This window comes from Stegostoma tigrinum, chromosome 24 (genome assembly GCF_030684315.1).
Source record: "Stegostoma tigrinum isolate sSteTig4 chromosome 24, sSteTig4.hap1, whole genome shotgun sequence".
Lineage (NCBI taxonomy): Eukaryota > Metazoa > Chordata > Chondrichthyes > Orectolobiformes > Stegostomatidae > Stegostoma > Stegostoma tigrinum.
Genome location: NC_081377.1, coordinates 10,101,481 through 10,114,618, shown reverse-complemented (window position 1 = coordinate 10,114,618; position 13,138 = coordinate 10,101,481). Strand labels below are relative to the sequence as shown.

The 13,138-nt window shown below is 41.3% G+C and overlaps 1 long non-coding RNA gene across 1 annotated transcript in view; it reads right to left on the bottom strand.

Annotated features, from left to right (window-relative positions):
• Positions 1-302: 302 nt before the first annotated feature.
• Positions 303-13,138, bottom strand: part of LOC125464909 (uncharacterized) — a 52,366-nt gene continuing 39,530 nt past the window's right edge. Inside the window, exon 3 of the long non-coding RNA XR_007250125.2 lies at positions 303-1,360. This is a non-coding gene — a long non-coding RNA (uncharacterized LOC125464909). The remainder of the gene's footprint in view (positions 1,361-13,138) is intronic.

The window sequence follows — 13,138 nt, the reverse complement described above, 5'->3', positions numbered from 1 at the left end:
CTAAAGGTTGACCAAGAGAATCAGTGTATATCAATAACGGAGTATCTCTGAATTCAAAGACAGACATCGCATGTTTTTTAGCTGCTTGATCTGACCTGGGAATGTTTGTATGAATTACTGTTGAATTTCTTTCATTGGGATGTTAGACGTGAAGACAAAAGTTCTGCACCTTGGCTTGGATCACAGAGTGTATCCAAGCCGTTCTTTTCAGATTTGAGTTAATATAACTAAGAGAAGGCTCGACAACAACAACTTGCTTAAATACGAATATTTATTAAGTAATAATAATGATTACAGTGATAACAATAAATGGAAGAGAAAAGAAAATTTTCAAGTCTCACCTCCTTCTAGAAAAAGCACCAAGTCTCACGCTCCTCTGCCCGTCAGGGGCTCTCTCAATCAATGGCTGATCTGGTGCTTAAGTCTGTTCCTGGACCCATTCACAATTTCAAGCCAAGATGAAGTCTAGTGGCTTGGAATGAAACTCTGTCTCTATTATATAGTGTGACAAACAGCCAGCACAGAAAACAGCAAATACAATAGACAAAACTGCTGATTGGTTTAGAAAACACAACTACAGAGAAAATAAACTGCAGATGCCATCTTAGGCCCATAAAGAATGCTCATTGGACTCATTCAAGGTCATGCAGCTTCCAAAATATCATCCTAAACTTTCCCAGCCTATTGCTCCATCCTGTACTATCTATTTTCCCATGCAGCTGTCGAATATCATCATTATCGTTAAGTCCTTTAGCCCATCTGAGACAACATCTCTAAAGTCTATCATTGTTTCTTCCAAGCTGAAATTATGAGCACTTCTACACAAAGATTTGATGGAGAGCTTAAAATGGAGAAACTGAAGGTGAAGTCTTTGGGAAGAGACCCTGATGTTTATAACCGCAAAAATCTCAAACCATAATTGCAATAAATTCACAAATTCTTTACTGGTAACAGTAAATAGGAATGTCAAATAAATACATTGTATGGCTACAGATGATGGAAACTCAGTGTATAGGAGATAAATTGAGTTATTATATTAAGAAGTTATCTATTCAATTGGCAAAACAACATCTATAACAGAGATCAGGAAGTTTTCGCTGGCAAACAAAAAAGATCAGCACAATTGTATGCTACTCACTTTGATTGACAAACGAGAATCCTTTTCACAATCATGGGAAAAAAAACTTAAACAAACTATCTTGTCTCCCACTTCATTATATGTGTGAAATCTTGACATTGGGTCATACATTAAATAGGTAATATTGGATACAGCCATCATACGTCTTTTCCGATATTGACCTTCTTTTGCAAAGGCAAGATTAGTCCAACACAAAAGCAGAGAGCTGTGGCTGCTCGACGTCTGGAATAAAAGAAAACAGGATGAAATATTAGAAAATATAGCAACATCTGTGCAGAGAGAAACAGTTACAAATTCAGGTCTTTGACCTTCCATCAGACGCAGAAAACAATACAGGTTTTCAAGCAAGTGAAAAGGGGTGGGAGATTGGGCAAAGAACAAAAATGGTCATTGGTGGGATAGACGGTGTTGCACAATGTAATGGTTTGCATGTCAAGTTGTAATGACTGCACCCATTCTACTGATAGCACATTCACTGATTCTAGGTTTCTGAGAGACTAGACGATTTTAACAGATGCAAAATTTATCCACTGCATTTACTTGTGCTTATTCCAATAAACTTTCCTATCCACTAAAAACAGTCACTTTGTGACAGATGAGATAACAAGGTGTAGAGCTGGATGAACACAGCAGGACAAGCAGCATCAGAGGAGCAGGAAAGCTGACGTTTTGGGCCAAGACACTTTCTGAAAAAGGCTCTAGATTGAAAATGTCAGCCTTCCAGCTCCTCTGATGCTGCTTGGCCTGCTGTGTTCATCCAGTTCTACACCTTGTTATCTCAGACTCTCCAGCATCTGCTGTTCCCACTATCTCTGAAACTTTTTTATAGATACTCTCCAGTGCTGTGTTCTCTACCACTAATGGTTAGAGAGGCCCAAGACAAAGCAAAGAAAAGGAGATTGGTGGCAGCAGACTACCTCAAACAATTCTCAGGCAACACCACACACTGGCAGAAGTGACAAATACCACAAAGTGCCAGGAATGATCATCCAGTAAAAGAGCACAGGGAAGAAGAGAGGTAAAAAGCTTTATGGTGCAAGGTCTAAACAAACAAATACCCAGTCCTGACAAGGTGTGAATAGTAGGATCTTGCATTGATGCTATTGAAAAACAAAGTACTTTTAAAAGAATGCAATGAAGCAAAGCAAAACAAAATGGAAGCGGAGAATGTGATCTAAAATTGTTGAACTTCATGTTGATTTCAGAAAGTTGTAAAGTGCCCAGCAGAATGCTGAAGTGCTGCTCCTCGAGTTTATATTTTCTTCACTAGAATACAATGTTAAACTGAGGGTAACAAGTTCAGTGCTGGAGTGTGGTGAAGAATTAAAACAGCCAGCAACTGGAACCTTAGTCATTCCTGTGAACTGAATAGAATGCTGGAAAGAAGTAATTCTGTTTGTGTTGGCACCTCAGTTTAACGGAGATCAGTGTGTAACAAATTTAGTGTACAAAGTTGAAAAGACTACAAGCTTCACTTGGATGGAGAGTTTGGGGCCTTGAAAAGGGAAAAAGGTGAGGGTAAAGAAAAAATGTTACAAAATGTGCTTGAATATGGAAAAGTGCATTAGGTATGTGAGGAAGTGATGAGGGTGATTGAGGATTGAAGTGTGGAGTGAAAGGTTTGTTAAGGATGCCGAACGAAAGAGGAGGGGAAGTTATGTTCAGTGATAGCATCAACCTTGAACTGTAGGAAATGGTAAAAATGTTCCATTCCTGAGCTTAACCCAAGCCTCCAGTCACCTGTATTCTTAATTATCTACCTTGCTCCAACTCTGACCTTCTGTCGTTGGCTATCTGTCCATTTCAAAAGGCAACAAGACACTCTTGGATTTAATTCCCTCTGAGTCAAATAGAAGAATTTCGATCAGGGCGCCCCTCATTCAGTAATTTCACATCTTTTTGAAAGTAGGAAACCAAATTTGGAGTAAGCCATACTTAGAATACTGTACATACCTCTGGCCTACGTGTCACAAAAGGAATACAGAAACACTGGATTGAACTTTACAGTGTGCTATTGTCCCCACATCTCCAGCTAAAGTGTCAGAAGGACCCTATCCAGAAATGAGTGACGGCCTGCAGCAGTTTAATGGCCATTTGGCCATTAAGTGACATGGCTTGGCCTTGCTCTCCTCTCTCAGGGACAAAGATGTACTGTTTCCAAGTGCTGCTAGCCATTGAGTGCTGACTATGCCATTGGAAGCTGCAGCTACTGTTGGCACTGGACGCAGGGTTCGAGAAGGCTTTCCCATCTGGGTCACCTGATCAGTGTATGAGAAGGCAGAAAGGGAAACCTGGGGTGGTGCAGTCCTACCATTGGTTCAGTGGTGTTTGTCTACATGGGACACCCACAGCTCACTACCAGCCCATACTGGGAAACTTCATGTGACTGCCTCTTGCCAGTTAGATCCCAGTGTCAGCGCGTGCTAATGGCCAAATTAAAACATTCAATAGGCCTTCTGGTAGGTGGGCTACCCAACCGACTTCTGCTAGTCCAATTATGGTATGGGCAGGGGCAGTCAAGTAACATCCAGCCTACTGAAGAAACTGCATAAGAGGATTCATAAAGATCACAGCAGTTATTAATGGCAATTGGTGAGAGAATCAAAGGTTATAAGGAAAAGTCTGGAAAGTAGGGTTGAGGATGATCAGATCAGTCATGATGTCATTGAATTGTGAAGCATTTTTGATGGGATGCTCCTATTTCTTATGTTTTAATGGTAATAGAACATCTTGACTCCTTACATGAACCACCACCCCACAATTGTTTCTCCACACCATGGTCCTTCTACCCTAACTCCCACTTTTGAAATCCTCCTTGCAAGTGTTTGCCAAATTGGACCAGGCATGAGTTATTAAGGCATGCTGCCTGACTTTTCTTTGGCATCTGGATGATAATGGCCTTCTTGAAGCAGGTGGGAACGCAATATCGCAGTAAGGAGAGGTTAAAGATGTTTGCAAATGTTCACCCCAAGTTGGTCCATGCAGGATCTGGCTGCATGACCAGGGAATCCATCTGGGCCAGTTACTATCCATAGGTTCAATCTCACGAAGGCTGATCTCACATTTGCGGCAGTGATTGCGGGTGTACGTGCACACAAGGCTGATGTCATTTCACTGTTCACTGAGGACGGTGCCAGGTTCTTGGTTTAATCCAGCTTTATGACACTACTAGTGAAAAAAAAACAGGGAAATAGCTCTGGTGGTCTGCCAAATATGTATCCCTTAGTCAACATCATGGAAGAACAGATATCTGTTCCTTATCACATTGCTGATTCTAGATAATTGCTGGCAATAAGTTTCCCTCATAGCAAAGGTCACTATGCATTAAAAATATACCAGTGACTGTAAAATCCAGTCATTTTGAAAAATGTGACAAAACCTCAAGACCTTCTTTTACTCATGTGCAGATAACCACACCCAGAAATGTTTTTCTGTGCCTCTAATGAAAACGGGCCTTCTCCTGTGTTGACAGTGAATTAAAATGCCTCTCCTGTAAAAGCACTGTGTGGTGTAGCACCCAGTGATACTGACCTGGAAGACTCCAACTTGAGCCCATGGCCTTTGCTGTCTTATTTGAATCCAATTAAGGTGGCTTCTGAGAAGCTGGGATTGTCTTTTCTGGGGTGGAAAAGTCATACAAGCTTTCCAGCACTTGATTGCTATCCGGTTATACCTCCAGCACTAGTACCCTACAGCCCTACCCCTCCTCCACTGCTGAATTTTGTATTGAGATTAAACTGAGTATGAGGGAAGCTAGAATAAAACTAGAGATAACAAGATGTGGAGCTGGAGGAACACAGCAGGGTAGGCAGCATCGGAGGAGCAGGAAAGTTGATGTTTTGGGTCGGGACCAGACATCAACTTTCCTGGTCCTTTGATGCTGTCTGGCCTGTTGTGTTCCTCCAGCTCCACACTGTGTTATCTCTGACTCCAGCATCTGCAGCTCCTGCTATCCCCAGTATAAAACTAGGTTGTGATTACTGTTACCTTTGTCGTCAAGGATCAATCATCACTCACCATCATGCAAAGCATGTTGATACTGATGAGAAGACAATGTAATGCGGGTGGGGATGACATTTAGTAAATCTAAGGCTTTATTTCCACTGCTACCTGAATTTTGCATGACATTCCCTGTTAAATAATCTTTGGCTAATCTCTGTGTGTTTGGTTGTGGGTAAAGAATACCCTTGTGGTACAGGGTTGTTGTCTCTACCTCTGAGCTGGAAAGGCAGGTTCTGCCCCAAAGTTCTGTCTTCAGGCTGGCGTGGTACCCTTGGGCCAGAAGGTTTCAATTCAAATCCCACCTGTTCCAGAAGGGTAACATATGTCTGAAGAAGTTGGGTGACAGCGTAATTGAAAAAGACGTCCTTCCCTCCTTGAAAGCAATGCTATTGCACTCTAAATCATGATAGCTCCAACGCAACAATTTTTGCAGTGATTTAAATATTGAACTGGGACAATGCTGGGAATGCAGATCTTTCAATGGGGCTCCCTGCCAAAAGGATCTCGATGATGCAGTCTTATGTCGACTAATTACTTAAATTGTTAATTTGTCACTTTTTGAATGAGGCTGCTTAATCTAGCTCCCAATTAATTTTAAATAGAACATTGTTTAATTCAAGTCACCAGCAACACAGACTTTGATGATTGATGTCTTTGCTGAGTAGAGCTGAGCTACAGTTCTGATTTATCATTTCTCAATCCTCACTGTCTGATAGCTCAACATATTTAACGACTGCTTGCACCCAAGTATCAAGCTAGGAGTCAGGAGGTGAATGTTTTCTTCGAAGAACTTCGGTTTTTATTGAACTTTGTATTGAATGTCAGTGTGTGAGCTATCACAGCTGGGTAACAGACAGATGGATGTTCAGCGACTACACCTGAACCTTTAAATTAAAGGAACAAATCTTGTTGCAATATCACAGGCTGACTTATGTTTTATTGGTTGATTGCAAGTTGTGTCAAGTTTTTTGGAGGGATTTTAGTCGTAAGGTTCAGAAAGATTACATGCCATACATTGCCAACAACTTAACCTAGACCTATGGTATTCCTCAAATCTAATTCTAACCCCATTTTATTATGTGTTGTTTCCATTAAAAGAATGGCCTCTCTTGCGTCATCATCAAAAGCCCATTATGTAACAGAACAAACACCATCAGTCCAAATGTGCCTTGCATGATTCCTGCCATTTTCCCAAGATATGTCAGACAGATGGAAAGTGTCACCCCACTTTGGGCAGTGACCAGAAGGCTCTTTTGGACAGGATTGTGCAGAGGATAGACTTCCTTGTCTCCCAATACCAGCAGTGAAGTCCACGATGCCAGTCCATGCTGGACTGGTTTGAGGTTGCCAGGTGATCCAGTCTTTCCCATCTGGACGAACGCCCAGCTATAGGAAGAAGGTCAAACGTCCTTTCCTACTCCACCAGCAAATTTTCTATTCTCTGATACACAACATTCACGTTATCTCTGCTCCTGTACCGCCCTCCCACCAAGTTTTATGGTCTACCACTTACCATTACCTGCAACATTTTCCCCACTCACTTACACCGACACCAATCCCCAACATCACTAATCTTGCATGCCCTCTGCACTACCTACTTATTCATTCACTTGGGAAATTTTCAGTATCATCAGTAGTATCAGCTGTGCTACTCATTTTCATCTACCTAAAGCCTGCCTCTCTCACACTAAATGAGGAAACCCACAGCCAGAGTTTGTGTGAGTATTACTGACTGTCTCGGAACCCATGCATGAAAGCTATCCCCACGGACTTGACTATGGCTTGCTGACAACAAGGAGAATTTTCCTGCCTTTGTGTTTTTGTTGAACAGCTTGGTACAAGAGAATAACATACCCCTAATAGCTCTACCTGGTGAGACAGTGTTCACAAAGACAAAGCAAAGCAATTCAAGGCTATGAGCATCTAGGAAGGCTCAGAGTATGAGAAGCCAATGCAAAGGTGATAGAAAAGTCTTGACACTGGGACTGTAGCTACATGTTCAATTGTCCAATGTGGAAAACTGCTCAGAGGCGCCCTGCACATGTAAAACAATTACTGTCTCACCAATCTACCGATCACCAGCAAATTCATGGAATTGGTTATCCACACTGTAATCGAGCAGCAATTGCTTTGCAATAACTTACTCACTGATGCTCAATTTGGATTCTGCCAGAGTCATGTTTCTCCAGACTTCATTACATCCTTGGTTCAAACAAGAAAATAAGAGCAGAACTCCATCAATAAGGATAGAAAGACAGCTCTCCACTGCAAGACCACAGTTGACCAAGGATGGTATTAATGACCCCGGGCAAAACTAGAGTCGATGAGAATTATGAGCAAATCTCCCTTCTGTAAGAGTCACATCTGGCATCATAGAAGATGGTCAGTGGTTTTAGAGATCAGCTCTCTCAGCTCCAGGGCATCACTACAGGAGTACCTCAGAGTGATGTATCCGGATCAATCTGCTCTTAGCTGCTTCAGCATTGACCTCACCTCCATCTTCACTTCAGAAGTGGTGGTGTGACTCAATAATTGCACAATGTTCAGAATCATTCACAAATCCTGAGAAATCCATTTCCAATGTGGCGAAACCTGAATATTTACCAGGCATGGGCTAACAAGTGACAAGTAACATTTTCACCACACAAAAAATGACCATCTCCAACTAGGGAGAGTCTAAACATTGCCCCTTGACATCACCATTGCTGAATATCCCACTAGACCATCCTGGCTGTTAGTGGTGATCAAAAAGTGAACTGGACTACAAGACATATGGATGGTTACAAGAGCAGACCAGAGGCAAAGAATCTTGCAGTGAATAACTCACTCCTGGCTCTCCAAAAGCTACCAACTACTACAAACAAGCCGGGAGTGTGATAGAATATTCTTCATTTGCTTGGATGAGTACAGGTCTGACAACGTTCAAAAAACTTGACACCATCCAGGATGAAACACGCCACTTGGTTTGTGTCACACGTACAGATATTCACCCCCTCCACCACTGATACACAGTAGCACAGTCATCTACAAGACACACTACAGAAATTCACCAAAGGCTCTTAAGAGAGCACCTTCCAAACTCATGACCACTTCTTTGTCGAAAGACAAGGGCAGCAGATATGTGGGAACATCACTACCTGCTAGCTCCTCTCCAAGCCACTCACCAGCCTGGCTTGGAAATATACTGCTATTCCTTCAATTTCACTCGGTCAAAATCCTAGAATTGCCTCCTTAGGGACATAACAAGTCACTTTACACTGAATGGACTGCAGCAGATCAAGAAGGCAGCTCATCATCACCTTCCTAAGAGCTAATTAAGGATGGGCAATATATGCTGGACCAGCCAAAGCTGACCACACGCAATGATTAAATATGTTCTGCTGGTGAAAGTGGAATCTGAATAAAATTTGAGTTAATTCTTTGGCTTTTTTGGGCTTTTTCAATGATAAGAAAAGACAGATTCAAAGAGAAGGAGTAGAGCGTGCCAAATTCCTGCTCGCAGTATGACCCCTGTCCAGTAAGACTTTTTGGCCGAGTCTCATGATCGGGTGGAGGGATATCCTTTGCACTTCTTACTAGGCACCTTCCTGCCAGTGGCTGCTAATTGGTCCATCAGCATTTGTTTTACAGTCTAATGGGACAACAATGGAAGTGAACTGACTACTCATTTTCCATTCCGTCTCTCTCATACCCAAACCACCCCAACCCCATTTTGGGAAACGTAATCCTCAGCCCTAAGTTAAAAACTGTTATTTGGATGACTGAGCCTTTAAGTAATGTTATTGTTTGTATATTTATGTGATTGGTCACAACTGGGCCTGTACTAGTGCCACCATAGAATCCCAATCACACCCAATACCATGTGATCCCATGGGATCAGATGTGCATTATTTGTTCCATCTCTCACTATGTTTTCTAGTTGAGCTGCCCGTCCATGAGGCAGGCACCTTCGAGCTGTTGTTGCTGAGTGATAGCATAGACAAAGAAAATTAGTGTTACCTGCAACAAACTCTGTACGTCACAGTGGAACAGATGCAAGGAGTGTTTGTACAGTTTAACACTGGAATTTGTCATTTTGAAGTAATTAATGAGTGTTTTCCAAAAATCAAGTAACCTCGCTACTAATTTTAGATTAAAACAGACCCTTAAATATTTGTGTTCAGTTAATGATAGTGCTGATTATTGTTTATGACTTATGTCGAAAGATTAGATATATTAAGTACCTCAGAAACCTATACATCTTTGCACTATCCTACTTGTGATGCAGCACCCTTCAATTGGATTTAGTTCACGTTAGGAATTAAAATATTTGGATGACCTCCATTAATACGACACCATAATCAGCCAGGAACTGGGGTTGTTGAAGTGATGCCAAAAATGGTTCAGTAATTAGTCACTATAAGAAGATATCATCTGCGCCTTGCTGAAAACCGACAGAATTCATTTAACTGAAGCAGACTCAGGTCAAGCAAGAATCAACTCCCTCTTTCACTTTCACAGCCACCTTTCTGGTTTTGACTTCTTAAGAAGGAGGAGATGATGCAGCTTTAAATTGAGGTTTTTGCCATATCAGTGCCTCTGTGTTCACATTATTATTTTGCGGCAAATTGCTTTCTGTCTCTTTGTGCTTCTACCTCCCTGTTTACAATGGATTCTTGTGTTAAATATGAATGTGGAAGGTGAGCACAGTGCTTTTCAATCTCAGTGCAGAGAATTTCCATCTTGTCCCCCAGACTTCTCATCTTTGGATGCTAGTTGTTTTAATGCATCCTTTGTGAAGGCACTGATTGAGAAAGGCAGCTCACTGACCTCATGATGCCTGTATTATTTAATTGTGATGTTTGTTAGTGAGCCTTTACTTCAGCAAATTCAGAGCCACAATTCATTTCAGGATTAATGCTTGTATTGTACTATGACAACATGTTATAACAAATCTCAAAAGCAAAAAGCCATAATCTCACATTCATCACTTGAAATTGCTTGAAAGGTGCACATCTGTTCATTTTCTTTTATTGTGACAAAACCTCCTCCAAAATGTTTCTCTCTACATTCAGAAAATATAAATCTTAAAGTTACAATTGGATATAACATTGCATGAACATTTAAAACTGTCATTTTCTTCTGCCTACTTAATTCCAGCATTTATTTTGTCTTGTTTTGCTTCAATGAATTGATATTATCTCAAAAACACAAAAGTAGACTTTGTCAAATCATCTGTTCATTAATATCACACACTACTTTCTCATAGATATGTCTTTTCTAAACTTTGATTAATTTTTCCCTTCTACTACACTTGCTGCTATGAATCTTTCCCTAGCCAAAAGTCCAGTTGTTGCCAATATTCACGTTAAAATGTGAGATAATGATTTAATTTTACAAGCAACTAATTCAGTAACATTCCAGACGTTGGCTTTTCTGTTTAAGCCAATAGATTGTCTCAGAGCAAGGCCGAGGAGCGAAAAGGAAAGACTAGAGCTGAGGAGAACGTCTCCTGCTCCTCTTGACTATTAGAGGAAGTAAAATTAAATACTTATTTTTCATTCAGCAGGCATCTGTATGGGGACCTCTCTGTTTGTGGTACACATAAATGACTTGTATGAAAATATAGATAGGTGGTTTAGTAAGTTTGCAGATGATACAAAGATCGGTGGAGTTGTGGATAGTGTAGAAGGTTGTCAAAGGATAGAGCGAGATATAGATCAGTTGTAGATATGGGTGGAGAAATGGCAAATAGAGTTTAATCTGGGTAGGTGAGAGGTGCTGCCTGAGAGATCAAATTTTAAGGAAAAGTGTACAGTTAATGACAGGACCCTGAAAAGCATTGATGTACAGAGGGATCTCCAGGTTCAAGTCCATAGGCCCCTGAAAGTGGTGACGCAAGTAGATAAGGTGGTAAAGAAGGTGTACATCATGCTTGCCTTTATTATTGGTTTCAGTTTTATAACACAATTGCATTCGATTCTGGTTGCCACGCTACAGGAAGGATGTGGAGGCTTTGGAGAAGTACAGAAAGGGTTTACCAGCCTGCTGCCTGGATTAGAGGGTATGAACTATAAGGAGAGCCTAATAAAACTCAGATAGTAGGAACTGCAGATGCTGGAGAATCTGAGATAACAAGGTGTAGAGCTGGATGAACACAGCAGGCCAAGCAGAACCATAGGAGCAGGAAAGCTGACATTTCGGGCCAAGACCATTCTTCAGAAAAAAGGGTCTGAGAAGGGGTCTAGGCCCGAAACATCAGCTTTCCTGCTCCTATGATCCAGCTCTACACCTTGTTATCCCTAATAAAACTCTAGAGTGGCACAGGTTGAGGGGAGACTTGATAGAAGTATATAAAATTATGAGACACATAAATAGGATTGATGGTCAGAATCTTTTCCCCAGAGTTGAAATGTCTAATATTAGAGGGCATGCATCTAAGATAAAAGGGAGCAAGTTCAAAGAACATGTGAGGGGCAAGTTTTTTTTAAACAGAGTGGTAGGTGTCTGGAACGTCCTGCCGGGGATAGTGGTAGAAATCGATTCAAAAAGCACATTAAAAGGGACGTTTGAATAAGTACATGAATATGCAAGGAATGAAGGGATATGGACTGCAGGCCGGCAGAGGGGATTAGTTTAAGTAGGCATCATGCACAGCACAAAATCATGGGCTGAAGAGCCCATTCCTGTACTGTCCCATGTTCTATATTTTACATTCTATAGTGTGATCCCAGCATTCTTCAAAACCCGTCACACTCGTCAAAGACTAAATCTATTCGAGAGCCCTTCTACAGGCACTACAGTTGCTATAACCTGCTGGAGAACATTGCTGAAGCCATCTGGAAAACTGAGACCCACAAATAAACATAGCAGTGAACCAAAGTCTGTGCAGATTGAGGGAGTGCGATTGCTGGAATATCAGTGCTTATTTTATGCTTGAAAAATGGCACAGTTAATACCGCTTTCTACCTCAGTGACTCAAAGGTAGGGTCAAGCTTCTTTGCCCAAGGAAAAAAATGAAAATATGTTCAGGATTTGACCACAGCTTAGAACTGAAGGTCTTACAATTGTGAAGAATAGCTAGAGTAGTTTGTTCAGGTCTTTTTACGCTTTAAAACTTGAATCTAACCTGTCCCAGTGGAAGGATTCTTACACCACGTGTTGTAAGGTTTCAAAGAAAAATAGCCTCAACCCAATTTGCAATGAATACACATCCAAAGCACAGAACAAGATATGATTCTAAATATAAGTTGGGCTACTCAAATGAGCATGTTGATCGTGGAATGTTAGAAATGTGATATGGGACAATAAGGAACGCTCTTTCAGATTAAGGCACAATGTTGATGTAGAATAAAAGGGAACTTCATACTGCATTGAAGGTTTCTTATCACTGATGAATGTGACCAGTTTGTGGGGTGGGCTCGATTTTCCTAGCTTTATTCAGCTCAGGGCTTACCAGACTGTGGGTTGGAAGTGTGATTTCAAAACTCAATCTTGGGTTTATCAGTTCAGAGCCAGCACTGGTAGCTGTGGAGCTCAGAATGAGTTCTGGCAATTGCAAGGCTATCAGCAGCTTAGAAAGGGTAGCATATCACAGCACCATGAGGCTTTTAGGCATCTTCACATGGAGGTGGGAGGGGGAATGTCCTCATCTCTAGCCAATGCCAATGTTTCCTGCTCATATGCAGTAAGGGGTTTAATTTACGTGAACCCACCCCTGGTCTTGACCTTCTCCCCAAAACCTATGACAAGTTTTCTCTTGTAATGAGTCACAGACAGGAATCCAGTAACTGATGGGAGAGGCACTCCCAGTGTAATGCTTTATATATGTAAAAAAAACTGTATTTTCGGAGTTTTGGATTCTAAAATAATGACATATGGCATTGGTTCATGCTGTAAAAAGTTATGAAAAATGAAAGATAAGACTAGACGGTCCTTCCAGGACAGTAAGCTCAACCAGTACTAGTCAGAGAGCAGAGATTCACTGGTGCCGTGGTGGTTTACAGCAGGTGGGATAAA